Genomic DNA, 9,436 nt, shown 5'->3' with positions numbered 1-9,436 from the left:
TCTGAGAACAGATACGAGTACCTGACTGCTAGATCCGGAAAATACAATGGAAGTGGAAGCAATTTCAGAGACAATATATTATCTTCATAGAGGGCTATCGAAACTTTCACTTGGACAGTAAAGTCCAAAGGATAAGTACTTATCAAACTACCCTCTTACGTACGAATTTCGGAAGAACACCCTATACCAGCAATCACACAAAGACAACACGCAGACATAAATGCATAACAATCGGTTATGCCTAAGAACGAAGAACCCTCCTCAAATTTTCATTTCGTCACAACACAGGTGTCAATGGTTTCATTTAGGACCCTTCACACGTACTTTTAGTGCTAACGCATGTGTTTTTGCGACCTATATAGTGCATACACACACGCCAATATATTTAGAATTTCGTATTTATTAGAATTTATTTTTGTTGTTGACAATGTGTTTTCCACTTTCTGTTGCCTTTCCAACTGCCATACACACTTTGACATTTTCATAAATAATCTTCACTTGTCGAAAATTTGACTTTTCACACATACACATGCATGTAAGGATTTATACAAGCACCTGTGAATGTGTGTGCCTAAATGCGCATGCGAGTACACTAAAGAGCTACGCAAATCAGCATAATAAGAAAACAAGTGAATTGAAAACAAGTTGGAAAATATTTATGAATATTTTGCAGCAGGAAACGAGCACTCGTGGTATGACAGGAGTGGATAGCTGCAGTGAGATTTTGCATAGTTGATTTGCTGCTTGGCGTGTGGACGATTTGCATAAACAGGCGCAATTTGAAGTTATTACGTAATAACCGGTGACTATTTGGAGACGTCAATATGAAGAAAGGGAAAAATGCTCATTTTGGCCTTAATAACTCCAAGGCGTAACCAATAAACGCATATTTATGCTAAAGTGATCTTTAATTCTATCAAAGGTAGAACATTTGAATCCAGAACTCATAAAGTTTCATTAATTGTCCACAACCCCATCTAAAGTCAAGAGTCTGCCGCCCCTTTTCTTTATGGGAAGAATATTTTACATTTCAACTACCCACCAAGCCCAGGGTGGTAGATAATCAAAAAACATGTCCCCTCTCACCAAGCAAGTGGATGTAAGTTTTCTGGTTCTCTTGTAACTTGCCATCGGGAGACTTTTATTCTCTCCTCCGACATATAAAAGACAAGAAAAAGCTCCAGTTTGATATCAAATAAACTGTCTGGGTCTGACTAGAGTTCTTTCCCACCCTTGAATACCACCACAACAATATGGTTGTCATGCTTGGAATCCAACGAAGTCGTCAATAAGGACTAAGTTGGGTTATAAAGATAGTTCAGAAATAAAAATAGTACTTGACTAAAACAATAAACACGTTCTGTGATTCCAACTTTATTAGTCCAGAAACTTTGGAGAAGTAGCCATGCAGTTTCTATGGGAAATTTATGGACCTTTACAAATTTGAATGGATCAGAAATAGTTTAATATTTAATCATTTCATGTTAACCGCGAAATAGAAACTTTTTCTATATGGAAATGATCAAGTTCTTGGCGACTTGGCTCATTCTGGTTGTGTTTCCATTTGGTACCATGACTTGCCCTAATTTTTTCAAAAAACCAAACAGTCGATTAAAATTTAAAACGATTGACTGTCCATAAATGCAAGATACATAATCTTTCCGAATCAAAATATTATGTTTCTGTCGAAAAGTGGTGACATTAACCATCCTCCGATCATTGTCGAGCTCAGTGCAAAAAGGCAGAATGTAATAGGTAGGTAGGCAGGTAAAGTGGATGTTGTACGGCGCACTTAGTCCTTTAGCAGGCCCATTATGACTCCAACGGGACTACAATCGCCTCACACTAGGATGTTCTCCTTGAACCATAATGTGGTCTTGATAAAGTTGTTCAATTCAACCTGATTTATAAATACAACTTCGGAGACATCGTCAAGAAAGTGGTGACCGATCGTTGTCTTTCTTTAACTGTGCCTCGCCTTGCATCCACAAAGAAGATGTTCTATTGTCTCCTCCTCTTCTACTTTTTGGCAGCTTCTGCAATAATCAATGTATGGTGTCCCCAGTCTATTGGCATGCTTACTAATCATAACACTTCTGCTAGAGTGCTAAAGTCGTTTCTCTTAAATTTCAGTACATGTTTGTCTGCTTTTAGAGCAAGTCAGATATTGTTTCAACAGGGACTCAGTTATGTTATGTGGCCAGTGGCATTTATATTCCCTCTTTATTGGAATTTATTTATAAAGTACCACCGAGTCTGGCCAATTCATCCGCATCAAAGTTTTCTGGAATGTCACTGTGTCCTGGAACCCATTACAGGTTTATCATGAAATAGTCCCATTAATAGCTCAGAGCTCGATGAGTGTAATAAAATATCAATAAAAATAATTTAAATATTTTCAAATCTATCAAAACATGTTTATAACCAGTATTTTATAACGCAATCGACCATTATTCATATCTGATAAAACAATTTGAACATCAGCACTGAGAGGCAATGACAAAAAAAATTATATACATATCTACGGTAATGTCTCTTTTATTGAATCACTCACTGATTAAATTTACAGTCATTTGTGCTTCTTTTCAATTCTACTTTAAATTTTTTTTTCGCATTTCTCTGAGTGCACTGGCGCCTACACTTACCCATTCAACATTCGCAGAACTTCGTGTCAATATTTCCAACTTTTAATTCGCATTTACAAGTTATACTTTCAACTATTTCTTCTGTAGAAAATTTCCGAAATGTGAATGTGTCGCAGCATGTTGACAGCTCGCAAATATAGTTATTACAACTAATACAATATATTACACTACGTGAGTGTATGTACTCTGATACGCCGATGCGGATAAGTATGCGAGTAGAGTAAGCATGACACCTAAAAATAGGCGACGCAGGTGAAAAGTCAATTCAATAACAAAATAAAACATGTGTCTTGAATGTCGCACTCAAAGAGGCAAGCACAAATTTATATAAAACATAGTGCGAAATACGAGTTGACAAGTGTGGAGAAGCTGATTTCATCAGTAGTACTCCATTATATATTGCAACCCTTACAGTACTCTCTCTAGTAGTTTGATTTACTTACGAGTAAAAGAAGAAGTATTTTCACTTCAAACTTGCAATGGCTGAAACTATAGCTAACATATCACGAACAGGTCTTAGCCAGAACGTAGCGGCAAAGATCTGGCCCCATCCGTTTTTTATAATGATTCGACTCTCTCTCGATAACTGGACTCTCTTTGACACTCAGTAGTCAAAGGATTAATTTGTATTTGGATTATAACAATTTTCGGTATCCTTTGGACGTCAGTAACTAGAATTTCGATTTGAAATTAAAAATTATATTAAATGTTTTCCTAATTTTTATACATTCTCTTAACTATAAGTCTTGCTCCTCTCTACAACACAACTCTCTTAACCTCTAGGCCTAAAACCCATTTTTAAACATTCTATTGCTTACTCTTCTCTAATTGTCTCTTTAAAGAGAGCTATATGAAGTTTCTCATCTGCTTTGTGCCGATTGAGTAACTGAGTTAAACGAGCTCTGTTCCCAACGGATATGTCAAAATCTTCCATTCTAACCTCAACTTCTAGCTATTCAATTAAGAAAATAATTATCTATCCTCTTAAAAACCATTTTCTTACGATAGTTTCTCTTGTTGGCATAATCCTCTCTCCGAGAGATCTATTTGCCGTCATACTGGGAAATAAATTGAATGTGAAAAACTTGGCATTGGAAATGCTGTCAATGCTACCTTAATGCCAATAGCAAACAACAATCAATGGAAACAGGGACAATATAGAAATACAGATGCAGATAAGAAATATACACACACAGTACATATATACGCAGAAGAAAAACAACAAATAATAGCGGTAAATAGTCAAAGTGGAACAGTGTCATAAATAATATTCTAGAATGTAATATTGGGAGTGAGGGGTGTGAAGAGTATGGCTTAGAATAGTGTGTGTAAGAAAAAAACAAAGGTGGCAGAGAAATACGCATAAATATATATACTGGGCGGAGTGCTAGGCAGGTGCGAATGTGAATTAGATGGATATTTTCGCATTTTTAACCGTATTTTTTTGCGTGCGCACTTGACATATGTCGCTAAGTTGTAATACAACTATGAGTACATGCCAATGTGGGGGAATCTGTAGATGCTCATTTATATATTTTGGTCATTTTTTTACGCACAGACAATTTCAGCGTTATTTACATGTGCTACTTATCAATACCTTTAACAAAACGGCCGTTGGTAAATATTTACAAGTTATTGTTACATACCTACATATATGAACTCGTATATTTATATGAAGCTTCAACTATATCAAGTTGGAAGCTGAAAGATATTTAATAGCATTCATCACCTTTCCAAAGGTGACAAGAAGAATTCAAAGTCGAATTTCTTAATCGACACTATTTCTTTAATAGTTTATATAGTTCAACTTCTCGGTGTGCAATTATCAAGATCCCCATATTAGACCTCAAATACTTTAATCTTCCTAAAATTGAGAAATATATCCCAGAAACACAAATAATATTCCGGGCACTTCTATAATGTTGAGTCAATATTCTTAAATTGATTTCATTTCTTTGATCCAATCTCACTCTCTGCCATCCGTCCGTATATATTCGTCATGGATTTTAATACAATTTATATTCTCTCAGACAGAATATATTGATAATTAAGAACTCGATTTGTATTGCATGGCCACGCTTGCAGAAGTCCAGACGCTGCACCCAATTTTCGACGGTTTTCAAGCGTAAATCGGGCGATACTTCGATATTCGTACGATGTTCATCAAACGTCGCTGACTTAGACTATAAACTTGACGTAGCCCCACAGGAAATAGTCTAACTGTTAGACTCTAACAGTGTCAGTGTGACATTCTCTGTGTGGCTTGTGGCGCCGTCCTGTTCGAACCATATATTGGCCAAGTCCATATCAATAACGCATATTTTGCTTATTTACGAAGCCATAATTACAACTCGTGTTAGATCGTATATCTTTCCACGATAAAATGGTAAACCTTACTGAAGAAAAATGCCAAAAGAGCAGGAAAAAATATGGCGTCGTTTGCTGTCCCTATCGGTCTACTTTTGTAGTGTCCCTATTCAAAAACCCTTTCTATTCGGTTCGGATGAATATCAGAATAAAACTTTTGCTATGATCAAAAACTGGCTATTTTTATGAAAATGTATTTAACTTACTGGCCGATAATATCGTATAAGGTCCATTAAGGAAACCAAATGGTAAGTGAATCATTCTCAATCAATTCATTTTCCGCCTTTAAGTCGTCATATTTACTGTTTACCTTTTCCAATTGAAATGTGTACCAAAATTGGCCCTTGCGGACTATTACAACTACGCTTGCGGTTACTTTGCGAATGATTTACTGTTCTGACATTTGGGCAATACTTTAATATTTATGACCAGAACGTTTGCGTGGAAACCTTGTGGCGTGGGTGTGAAACATTTAGGTGGTCACAAATTTTGATTTTCGCTTGTGAAAGGTAAATAAGATACGGTTAATGGGCAGGATGACACACTAAATATGTATATGTATGTATGTACTTGGACTTCCACCCTCTCCACTCTGACCCTCTCTCCGACAAGTATATTGTACCTCCTTACCACTGTAATATTAGAAATTTTCGGAAGAAATTTTCTTATTTGTCTCAAAGCGACCACGTTACAGAGCGTTGTAGTTGAGATTCGGCCTTTATGACATTCACAATTTGGTCTCTATCAGATATTTCTCTAATTTAGAAATGGTTTACGCTAAAATAATTGACATACACCATCACTTTCCCTATTCAATTAATTACCTCAATTAATTAACTTCTCTTACACACTTTATTTACAGTTATAAATTTTGGAAAAAATTATTTATATTCTCTCGTGTCTTCAAACAAATTTTGTGCTCGTTGTCAAATTTCCAAATAAATTCACAAATGTTAGATGATTCCCAGAACTCTTTGTGTCTTTTGAAGTGTCTGCAACAGAAATGTAGCACCGGTCTGCCATATTTATTTGCGAAGAATACAATTTATTTACAGCGAAATAAAATTTATTTACCGCCAGCTGTTGTCGTGACGGAGACAGAATTTTCAGTTTGAATATCAAACGAATTATTTCTCAATATTGCAACAGAATATTTCAAATATAATTAAACTCTCGCAACATGTTTCACAAAGAGTAGTTTGTAGTTTTGTTCACCTAACGGTTTGTTCTAATATTCCCTTGACAAACGTATATAGCATCTTGAAAATTGATGAAGTCGGGCTATAACCACGCCCTTTTGACATTTGAATTTTAGTTTAGTAAGACCACTTTCAAGAGGTATCCGCGTAATCCCTTACATCGGGTTCAACTCTTTACCTCTGCAACTGTTTAAAAAACTATTTGGAAAACAGCGCGTGGGAAATCTCATCTCACCCACCTTATAGCCCAGACCTTGACTCTTCTGATTACCATTTGTTCCAGTCGATGCAGAACGTCCTCACTGGAATGCGGTTCACATCAGAACAGGGTATCGAAAATTAGTTTGGTGCGCAGTTCTTTTGTGATGGGATTGGGATTATTTAATATTATTAAGATAACACACAATTCGTCCCGTATATTAGGCATAAAGCCCTCTGGAATTGCGAAAATAATTATTTATAGTATCCGAAAGTTGGAGTAATTCCTGGAGCGATTTCAACAATTTTTGCCAATAACTGACATTAGATATATGAAAGATTTTTAAATTTTGGTAAGATATCTCTCATTTTAGTACAGCTCCTGGCGTACGCCGATGATATTGATATCATCGGAAACAACACCCGCGCCGTTAGTTCTGCTTTTTCCCGCCTGGATAAGGAAGCGAAGCGAATGGGTCTGGTGGTGAACGAGGACAAGACGAAATATCTCCTGTCATCAAACAAACAGTCAGCGCATTCGCGTCTTGGCTCCCACGTCACTGTTGACAGTCATAACTTTGAAGTTGTAGATAATTTCGTATACCTAGGAACCAACATTAACACCGATAATAATGTCAGCCTTGAAATCCAACGCAGAATCACTCTTGCCAACAGGTGCTACTATGGACTGAGTAGGCAATTGAAAAGTAAAGTCCTCTCTCGACGAACAAAAACTAAACTCTACAAGTCCCTCATCATTCCCGTCCTACTTTATGGTGCAGAAGCGTGGACGGTGTCAACATCCGATGAGACGGCACTAGGAGTTTTCGAGAGAAAGGTTTTGCGGAAGATTTACGGTCCCTTAAACATTGGCAACGGCGAATACCGCAGAAGATGGAATGATGAGCTGTATGTGTTGTTCGACGACATAGACATAGTCCAGCGAATAAAAAGACAGCGGCTACGCTGGCTGGGTCATGTTGTTCGAATGGATGAAAGTGCCCCAGCTCTGAAAGTTTTCGATGCAGTACCCGCTGGTGGAAGCCGAGGAAGAGGGAGACCTCCACTCCGTTGGAAGGACCAGGTGGAGAAGGACCTGTCTTCACTTGGTATTACCAATTGGCGCCAAACCGCCAAAAGGAGAGATGCGTGGCGCACTGTTGTGGACTCGGCTATAACCGCGTAAGCGGTTTCTACGCCAGTTAAGAAGAAGATCTCTCATTTTAACCGATATATAAAGTCCAAGATATATACCGTATAAAGTTTTTTTTAAACCTGTAATTAGCTATATGGAAGCTAGGCGAGGTTATGATCCGATTGTAACCATTTTTGGTACAGTGTCACACTATTAGAAAAAGTTCATCTGAATTACATTAAAATACCTGAGAGATTTACCGATATTTTCGGTACAAAAAATACCCTAATGCACTGAGTTCTTCATGTTCGATAACGGGGGTCTTGAAAAGTTATGGTCCGATTTTGGCAAGTAAGTAAGTTTTCCATCGGTAATATCAGGATATCGAGAAAATATGATGTATCGAATTTCATTGAAATCGGTCGAATAGTTCCTGAGATATGACTTTTGATCCATAAGTGGGAGACGCCGCGTTCATTTTCCTTTTTTTTAAATCTGAGTGTAGCTTTTTTGGGCCATTTCTTCTGTAAAATTTTGTGTTTCTGATGTTTTTCGTGAGTGAGTTAAGATTGTAGTAATTGTCAACATTACCTTTGTATGGTAGATGGGCGTGGTTATTATCCGATTTCGCCTATTTACATAGTGTGTGATGGGGTACTAAAAAGAAATGCGTGTAGTAAGTTTGGCTTGCACGAACAGATGGACAGACGGACAGACATCCGGAACTCAACTCTACTCGTGACCGAAGCTATCAGTGTATATAACCCTATATCTAACTCTTTTATTTCTGGGTGACACAAACAACCATTAGATGAACAAAACTATTATACTCTGTGCAAGAGTTGTTGCGAGAGTATAAAAAGTGTATTCCATATTCGGCCGGGTCCGAACTAAGCTCTCCCTTACTTGCTAATATTATTATTTTGATTATCGAGGAACTTATAAAGGATTTCCAATTGATAATTATATAAATAGAAGATTGAGGAAATTTCATATGCAGGCAACATTATTTACCATTAATGCACTTCGAAGTATACTTTTAATAGTTTTGTAGCTTATTTGGAGTTCGAAATTATTACGCTTTCAATTTAATATCTCATTTATTTGCACACTAACCAGAATACACAAAGTCAATACAATTATTTTTCCAAATTATTATGTCAATCCAACACGGAAGCACTGTTTGACCTTTCATCGTAACCTCTGTCACAGCAACAAAGGATTTCTTGATGACTTTTGGTTAATAAAAGCTAGCTTGCTTTTCTTCGGGGATTTTATGGAATTTCGTCTTGACTTTCTATTTCAATGCAAACGCATTCCAACTGTGAAAATAAATGTGCAGGCGAACTGAATAAATGCATTTCATTTCACAACAAATACAAATAATGCTAGACGCCTGCAGTTGACAAATATATGTGGGAGTGCGGCGCAGGTGTAGAAGGAAAGGAAAAGCAGAAAAACCAGCTAAGATTGGATGTTGAAACCTAATTTCTACGCTTCAAATGGCAAACTACATTAAAGTAAATAAATTTGTGAACTTTTAGCATTCCAAGAAATGCAACAGAAATATTAGTACTACAAAAAAAAAAAATTATACTTATGGAAAAAGCTCTTTATAAGTAAAATAAGTCTCCCATTTAAATATAGAGACAATTTGTGAAATTGTGTGACAAGAATAACCTAAAAATGTGGCGGTAAATTATCAGAATCAGGCTGAGTTGGCGACAAATTGGAAAGTATTTGAGGAGATTGAGTTACCTTACAGATTATTGTGGTTACATGTAATACGAGGGCGATGCGTTATGTACTTAGCTTAAAATGAAAAGGAAAATTCTAGTTCTAGCCCGATACACATAACCCAGCGATGCTCAAGTTCCTTTAAACCGTCCGAA

The 9,436-nt window shown here is 36.8% G+C and overlaps 1 long non-coding RNA gene across 1 annotated transcript; it reads right to left on the bottom strand.

Moving 5' to 3' along the window:
- Positions 1-5,197: 5,197 nt before the first annotated feature.
- LOC128922803 (uncharacterized) lies at positions 5,198-6,178 on the bottom strand. The gene is made up of 3 exons (XR_008471988.1): positions 5,837-6,178; positions 5,583-5,768; positions 5,198-5,511 (listed from the first exon to the last, which is right to left on the bottom strand). It is a non-coding gene; the product is annotated as an uncharacterized LOC128922803 (long non-coding RNA).
- Between the last annotated feature and the right edge of the window lie 3,258 nt (positions 6,179-9,436).

Source organism: Zeugodacus cucurbitae, chromosome 6 (genome assembly GCF_028554725.1).
Source record: "Zeugodacus cucurbitae isolate PBARC_wt_2022May chromosome 6, idZeuCucr1.2, whole genome shotgun sequence".
Classification (NCBI taxonomy): domain Eukaryota; kingdom Metazoa; phylum Arthropoda; class Insecta; order Diptera; family Tephritidae; genus Zeugodacus; species Zeugodacus cucurbitae.
This window is presented reverse-complemented; position numbering and strand designations above follow the sequence as displayed.